The sequence below is a fragment of the Prionailurus viverrinus genome, chromosome E1 (genome assembly GCF_022837055.1).
Source record: "Prionailurus viverrinus isolate Anna chromosome E1, UM_Priviv_1.0, whole genome shotgun sequence".
Lineage (NCBI taxonomy): Eukaryota > Metazoa > Chordata > Mammalia > Carnivora > Felidae > Prionailurus > Prionailurus viverrinus.
Window position 1 is genome coordinate 28,535,902 of NC_062574.1, and position 8,067 is coordinate 28,543,968.

At 39.9% G+C, this 8,067-nt stretch overlaps 1 long non-coding RNA gene across 1 annotated transcript; it reads left to right on the forward strand.

The window, feature by feature from the left end:
- The first annotated feature begins 3,111 nt into the window (after positions 1 to 3,111).
- LOC125151540 (uncharacterized) lies at positions 3,112 to 7,988 on the forward strand. The gene is made up of 3 exons (XR_007146845.1): positions 3,112 to 4,033; positions 7,229 to 7,366; positions 7,776 to 7,988. It is a non-coding gene; the product is annotated as an uncharacterized LOC125151540 (long non-coding RNA).
- Positions 7,989 to 8,067: the final 79 nt, after the last annotated feature.

Below are 8,067 nucleotides of genomic sequence, written 5' to 3' on the forward strand. Positions count from 1 at the left end.
GTGTTTTTTTAGTACCCAGTGAGGTTTCTGTAGAAGTATTTGTATCTCCCATTCAGCCAAATGCAGTGCTGAAAGAACTTTTATTCCTTAGAAGCAACACACTATAGAAGTCTATTTCACAAGCTTGGGTTAACTGGTTGGATTGAGAAAACTATTGTGTTCTTAACACTGCATCAAATAATGGCTCCTTAGATGTGAAACTAGGAAATTCAAATTTAAATTCTAACCTAATCCAAGTAACTTTTCCCATTATAATGTTGCCCCAAGATCAGTCTTACAAAGTCCAGAAGAAAGTTGTTTTTGTTTTTGTTTTGGTAAGCTGTGCACACTCTGAGAATAGATCAAGAATTGATGCTGTTGTCTCCCTAAGGGTAGAATGTTCCCTCCTGGTGCTTCTTCCTATGTCTCCTTTTTACATCATTCTTAGTCACGGTTTTTAACAGAAGAAGCTTTAAATTACTTCCAGACTTTGTGGTCATACCTCAATGAGAATTCCTGCAGATTTCCCTTTGGGTTGGATTCTTTTGGTGGTTATTTATCCAAAAAGGCATTCATATGTGAAGATTTATATAGAATTTAGGAAATGGGTAATATATTTCCTTGGTTTGGGAGAATCTTAACATGACTCCGGGACCCTGCCCTGGTTAATTGTCTCAAAGCCAAGAGACTCAACAAACCTCTCCTTCACTACCAGCATCCCCGTTCCTTTTGCCTCTAATTCAACCACCCCTTCATGATCAGCTAAAGACGTAAGCATTCTTGGACTAATTGCACTATAATTCTGCTTTGCTTTTCTTCACATTTATATATTGTTGCATATGATGTATGAGCTTGCATGTTGCTTTTAATCTGTTGTATAATTGTTTTGTGTACATATATTTCCCCTGGCTACATAGTAAACTGAGCAAGCACTGTTAACTTTTTGACACTTCCAAGATGCTCATATGCGAATACCTTAATGTTTATGAATAAATCTGTTCATAAAATCCTATACAAGTGCACTGCATGGCTTAAGTAGTATGGTCCTCTAATCAGATTGGGCTTATTTCCAAAGTAGTGACTTCAAGGGTTCATGCCCTTGCTACCTTTTTTAAAGGAAAAATGCAAAGGCATTAAATACCTTATTCTCAATGGTAGTAGTTAACTATTCCATTAAATACTTTGATTCATTTTAATCTTGGAGTGGCATTAGCCTCATTTTGCAGTTGAGATAATAGGCTGAAAGATACTAAAAGTGACAGGCCCAGAACTTGAATCTTGTGACAAATTTGTTTTTTACTACCACATTGCTTTTTTTTTTTTTTTTTTTTTTTTTAAGCCAGCCTGCCTTTTTCAGTGTGGTGGTTTCTAGGGGCTTAAGTGAAAATCACCTGTAATATCCACCTGACGCCACCAGGGTGTCCCATGGTGCTGTCTTTGATCCATGTTTTAGTCTTAGTGGCTGTGGCCCAGAGCTCAGCAGCAGGAAGGTCAGGTGATCCCTGACTTTCTAGTATGCAGTACAAAGCCAGCATCAGAAATGCCCTTGCCCTCTTTTAACTCCTACTAGTCAGGCTAGCCTCAGGGCACAACCAGGGCTTGGCTAGCCACTCCTAACTGGGGGCAGGCCACAAAGGACAGTAAGATAGAAAAGACCCTGTGAATGGGTAAATGTCCACAAACATGCATTTGTTCTAGTAGCTGAATATACACTTAACACAAATTTGTATTAGTGAAAGAGATCCACTACAGAAAGATTGAATTGCTTTACTACTCGAGGTAGATGAATTTTAAAAGCCAATGTATGGTGACTTCAGTAATAGTCTGCATTACACTTAGCCCTGAGTATGTATACAACTTCTTAGGCATCCGTGTTGATATTTAACAATCCTTTATGATGATCTTTGGTGTTAAAGCTATAATTTATGTGAGAACTAATGAGGTGAAGTCTAGTAGTAAAGAAATCAAATGCCTGCTTTAAATTTTTTTTTCCTTCCAATCCTTTTTAAGCACTTCATACAAATGTCTATGATTATTTTCAAGTTTTAATTTCTCTACTGGGAGGAGCTCCATAAAAGTATGCCCAGTGACTAGTACAGTTCCAGACATTTAATAGGTGCTCAATTAATACTTATATATTGAAATAGCAAAACTTCCATAAAAGCTATGGGATGGTGATACATGAGCCGTTTCTCTAAGGAGAGAGTTAGTGAGCACTTTGATTTGTCTTTAAGCTGATTAGAACCCTTTTGAAGTGGGAAAGTAGTCCCTGAGAGGTCCTGGACTGCCTTTCAAAATATGAATGAAATATGTCATTCTGGGTAGAAATTAGCACAGCCTCAATTTGACCTTAACCATGCGGTATCTCTAAGATTAGGTGTTCACCAGGGCTCTTAGAGCTACCAGGATAGGCTTACTAAGTTAAACATTACTGATGGCAGATGTTGGGTTGGTAGTGCCCTTTTCCCTTACTGCTGCCTGTCTTCCCAGTGTGTCCCCATCCCCAAATTCTTGTGGTTTTAAGGAAATCACTGGAATAAATCCTAAACCTATCTGTAGTAGTCCAGTACCCTTTTCAGTTTTCTCATGTCTTTGTTGAGAGGCTAATCACAGATTACTGTACCAATTTGGACCCTTCTGTCTGCTTTGCCTAAGTGATCAGAATAACTGAGCTAAATTAACATATCAAACATATGGGGGCTTCCTCAAGCTTCATGAGTTTTTCTGAGTGTACTGTGTAGGGGACTGGATGAATAATTAGGAATAAAAATTACTAGTTCCAGTGTTCCTGAGAAGCATCACTAAAGGATTTTTTTCATCCCTTAATTATAAATCTGTAAATGCATTAATAGATTGTTCTGAAGATGCACTTCCATGTATGAAGAGTAAGTATATTGCCTTTCCTATCTAAAGTGCAAACTACTAAAAGGCAGAAATGTGTATCCTAACCCCCAGAATGCCTGTTTCTGGGATTACTTTATACCTACCTGATGCTCCCAGAAGCTTTTTCACCGGCTTAGATTGACCATTTGTGATTAAGTGTTGAATGAAAGGTGAGAAAAAGTGAAAGGAGAGGTGGGGCCGGCAGAGTAAGCTGGAAAAACGAGGAAATAGCTGGGAGCTGAAGGGGGGGGGGGGGGGGGGGCGGGTACTTATGTAAGGTCAGTAAAACAAAAAGAAGAGGACAGGGTCAGGCCTTGGGGCTAGAGAGCTAATTCTGTCAACTAGTAGAGATTTGTATGCTTTGTTGAAAAGAACTTCAGGAGAAAAATCTAGATTCTCCCATCTTCCCTGTTTACCAGAGTAAATTGTTCAAGTCAACCTACACTGTCTTCTAGGAATTCTGGTCCTCTTCAATTCTAGCAAAGAGCTTGTTGTCTCTGCTCAGGCAATCAAGGATACAATGTTTCGAGTAGTATTTGTGGATAGCTGTAAGCTTGATGTTTTATTCACAGCTTAAGGAGCAACTGTGGAGTACAGCTGTTGTCCCTATGTTGAGCTTTAACAGCTTGCCAGGTTCCTGCACCTGCTTGTAGGCCTGGACCCAATGACTGAGCTTTAGGCAGTGTCTAGTTCAGGGACTGCTCAGGGTCAAGAAACATCTTTAAAGGAGTGAATTCCCTCCTTAGCCAGATGTTATGCTGTCGTGGCCTTGTGTTGCCATCTCTTGGCTTACTTTCTAGAGTGGAGCAGCCTTCCTAAAGCTTAGTCTAGCTAGTCTTGTGATGCCGCATCAGTGTCTTAGGTCACCACTGCTCACTTCTCTCATGCAGGGAGCATAATACATCAGTTCCTCAACACCTGTTTCATTATTCCCTGTTCCCTTTTTTACCAGGAATGGAGGGATCCACAGCAGAACATCAAATTGACCCGATGAGGCTTTTGCTTGATTCTAGGTCCATGAAAGGGAGAGGAAGGACTACGGACTCAGAAAGAGGGAACCATAAGATCCGCCTGTATTAATTAATATGCTAACTCTTTGGAGATTTCTGAGAAACACAATCCTTCCTGAATTCTGGACTACTAAATCTGGTGTGAAGAAATTATCAATGAGGTGTGTCTATCAGGGTTCGGGTTAAAGAATATTCATTTGATTTATCTGTTTTCGCTCCGCCCCTACTCTTCACGACATTTGGACAGGCATTAATAAGTAGTGATCTCTTGTTGCAAATGAATAGTGTTTTTCTGGTAATGCAGATGAAACAGCACAATGCTGTTCAGTTTCATTACATCCATCTTTTAACTAGTGGAATGTGTGTGGGGTGGAGGCTAAAGCCACTGAAAAGAGTTTTACCTCTGTACCAGAATAGCTTCATGTAAGGATTAAATTTATGTTTTTGACTATTAGCATGATGATGTAACTGAGCTAAGCTTTTAGTTGGGTTTAGGCCCACCAAGTTTGTGTGACTTGTTAGGTATCAACTTTTTTCCAAGCTGAGCCATTACCCGGGGCTTGGGGCATCTGAGGGCAGGGAGGAACAGGTGGCCAAAGGAGAAATGTTTGGTGCCTGAGAGTATGTTTTCCAGTTGTATTGAATTTCTTACTTGGTGTATTTTTGACCTGTCTTACTTTCTTTCCTTCTTATGTGCTATGCTATTTTGCTGGCTATTTGTTAGATGTTCTCTGTCATTTAGGAGTTGTGAAACGGAAGTTAGCTTTTCTACTTAAATGCTTTGTGGATGGAACTGATAGGTTTAACATTGATTTCTGGTAGCTTCTTTCTAGAAGAGTTAAACTGATAAATGTGTTTCTATGGCTTTGGACTTGTTTTTGGCATCTTGGGGATGTGACCCTTCTTAGAAACAAGTGTTTTAGAACCCTCAACTACTAGCTGAACTAAATGCCTACCAGGAAAATGAGTGGATTTATTTCCTTTACCTTTGTTCTCTGTGATTGTCTAGCTGTCAAGGAACTTAAATAGGTATTCAGAGAAAAAAATTCTCCCTTGTTTCCCCTTCCCCACCTTACCAGTTAAAGCAGAAATAACTAGTGATGACACTTTAGGTGGTAGAATTGAAACACAAACCCAGCTTCTGACCACATGGGCCACAGGCAATTGGCTTAAGCCCTTAGTGTGGTTATGAAGTTGGGGTGGACTGGAAGGGGGTGGGGAGATTACTTCTGCTTTCCTCCTGAGAAGCTTGGCTGGGTGTTGTTGTTTTGGTTTGGTTTGGAGGAGGGGGGCGGGGTGCTTCCTTTGGTAAAATGTTCTTCCTTTCCTCCTTGATTGCACTGAGGCTGGTAATGAAGGGTAAACACTTCTCTCTGGCCAATGTTTTTTTGGTATTTGCAAATATTCCATTCTTGGCTTTTCCTAGATTTGTTGTCAGTTCTAGCTTTTTTGCATGAAGAATAAGTCCATTAACTTGACAGATTTGAAGCGTCTTCTAACTTCTTTGGAGTAGATATTCCCTACTGAAAGTTTTGGATTTGATTTGTTGTTCAATTTGCTGAGAAGTCTTACTTGGGGACAGGTAATTGACAACAGCAGAGATGTTTCCTATTCCTAGGATTCTAAATCTAATTATAACCCCAGTGTACTCACAGGATTTTAAAATTCTCTCCGAAATAGGAAGGAAATATCCTGTTACTTTCTAATGTTTGCTAAAAGTTGTCTTTAGAAAAGCTGATCTAAGTTTTCAAGTAATCTCTACCCCCAACGTGGGGCTCAAACCCATGGCCCCCACATCAAGAGTCACATGCTCCTCCAACTGAACCAGCCAAGCGCCCCCTAGAAAAGCTGATCTTAATAGGTATCTTCCTTTGTCATGCCATTAGCCTTTTGTCAACTTACATTAGAGCTCTTAAAAAGAGAGAGGGATGAGGCATGGTGAAAAACCTGTTACTTTGAAAGAAAGTGAGAGGAATAATTAACTGTTTTTGCGGAGTTCATAGCCCCAAAATTAATCTAGAACCAACTAATAGCACCAATAAAAATATTTACTTAGGACTTCTTATATTACAGGAAATGTTCTAAGCATTTTACATACATTTCTCATTTAATTCATAAGTCATCACTGTGAGATAACGTATTTTGTCCTCATTTTCCAGATGCGGAAATAAATCCCTGGAAGGTTAAATGACAGGTTATATAAGCTGGGGCAGAGGAAGTGGGAAAGAAGAACCTGAATAAGATGAGGAGGAGGGGATCTTGAGTTTTATTTGGGTGGATGTAGGCACATTTTTTTTTCTTTTTTTTGCTTAGACACCAAACATTTCAGTTACCATATTCGAAGGTAACACCACTGATTCACCCACTGAAAGTTGTTCACAGTAATCAGGATGAATTTACTGTCTTTAGACATCCTTAGTCTTTTCACTTTCTCCAGTACTGTCTGTGGAAGCTGGTTTGAGGAGAGGCTCATTTGTTTGTGGTTAAGGATATTATCTGTCCTATCAGTAGAAATGCCCCTTCTAGGGATGGAGTCTTTAATCTTATTGGTTAACCTCCTTATATTCCTCAAAACGTTTGGACCTGATTGTTTTTGAGTAATTGTTCCAAAATTTTGGATATTTTCCCTCCGGAAAATATCCTAAGGTTTAAAATTTCATCTGAATTTAAAAAGTTGTTAAATTTTCTTTTTAAGGGAGGGTTTGGGGAGCAATCAGGAATTTGGGTTTCCTCTCATGGATAGAGATAAAATTAGCCATGTTCCTCAAGAAAAGTGATACTTCTGAATCCCAGCTCTTCGTTAATGAGAACTGGACTGTTTTCACTTGACCTGTACTTCCTGTTGGTGGGAAACAGAGGTGCTGTGAGAAAGATTGCTAGAGAAGGGTTTCTAGATCTTGGAATAAGTTCAAGAGTCTGGCAATATTGTCATTAGAATAATGGTCTTCATAAGCACTAGTTTTCATGATCCTAAAGCTTCATTCTTAACACCCTTTGAAAGGCTGTAAAGTAGGAAGGGCTAAACTGGGGAGGAGGAAAACTTAGTAGATAAATTACATAGACCTTGAGGTGAATCTGTGCTCAAGAAGCAGAGACGTGGAGTCACTGAATGAAAATGAAAGAACAGGCAGTGTCTACGGTCAGAACTGAAAGGTTTTAGTTTACCTAGTTAATTCCTTAGATTTACATCTTAGTTCCCTCCTTATCTTGCATGTGCATATAAACTTAGGCTTACTGAGCCATTTTATTTTTCTCCCCAAATAAGACTAATTTTATAGGAGACATAGGGGCCACTGCAGCAGCTTAGCTGAGGAACGTATGAGAAACTGTTCATTTTCTGTCCCCTCCTGTCTTAGGCTGATCTGTCCCTTGATGTGCTACCTGCTTCTGCTACCGACCCATACTGCAGACTTCTCATTCATCCCCAAGGCCTCCAAGCAATGTCCAATAGGGAATCGACTCTAAAAGGAACCAGACCAGACCAGACCAAAAAGGTGTGCAGCCCTTTCATTGTGGTGACTGAGGGAAGGAAAGAATGGGAGGGGGTATACATGTGTAGTGGATGGAAGGGAAACAGACTGTCAAATTACTATATCTCTTCAGTGTCTTTTAGAATAGAATTCTGCAACCATACTATCACTATTGTGTAAATATAGGGGAAGTTCAAGATGGTGACCTTGATTAGAATGTGTCTGGAGAGGAATAAATGGAGTGTGTGAGATAAGAGACCGTTGGTTATGAAAGATGTTGAAGTCCTGAAATAATGTGACCATCTGAGGAATTTTTTTAAGCCAGAGTTTATAAAAATATCACCAATACAGCCTGCCCCCTCACTGCCCGCCACAGGAGACTTCTTGGACTGGAGACATTTGTTTAATAATAGCTTGTCTCTGATATTCCCAGTAGCTACCTCTCTGAGGAGAGGATAGCAAACGTTCAGGACATCATCCTACAAAGTTCCAGTAGCAGTGACGCCTACACGGAAGACTTGGAACTGCAAACAGAGGCTGGGGTCACCTCGGTGACATCTGACGCCGTCCAACCACAAGTTCGATTTTTGTTCTGTGGGGCGAGAGAAAGACTGTACTAAAAGACAAAAATAATTTCTTATCTATACTTTCTCACTTGTTTCTGTTTATTTTTTTGGCGGGAGAGGGGGATGTTCGGGCAAAATTTCCTATCCTCTCTGGCGTTA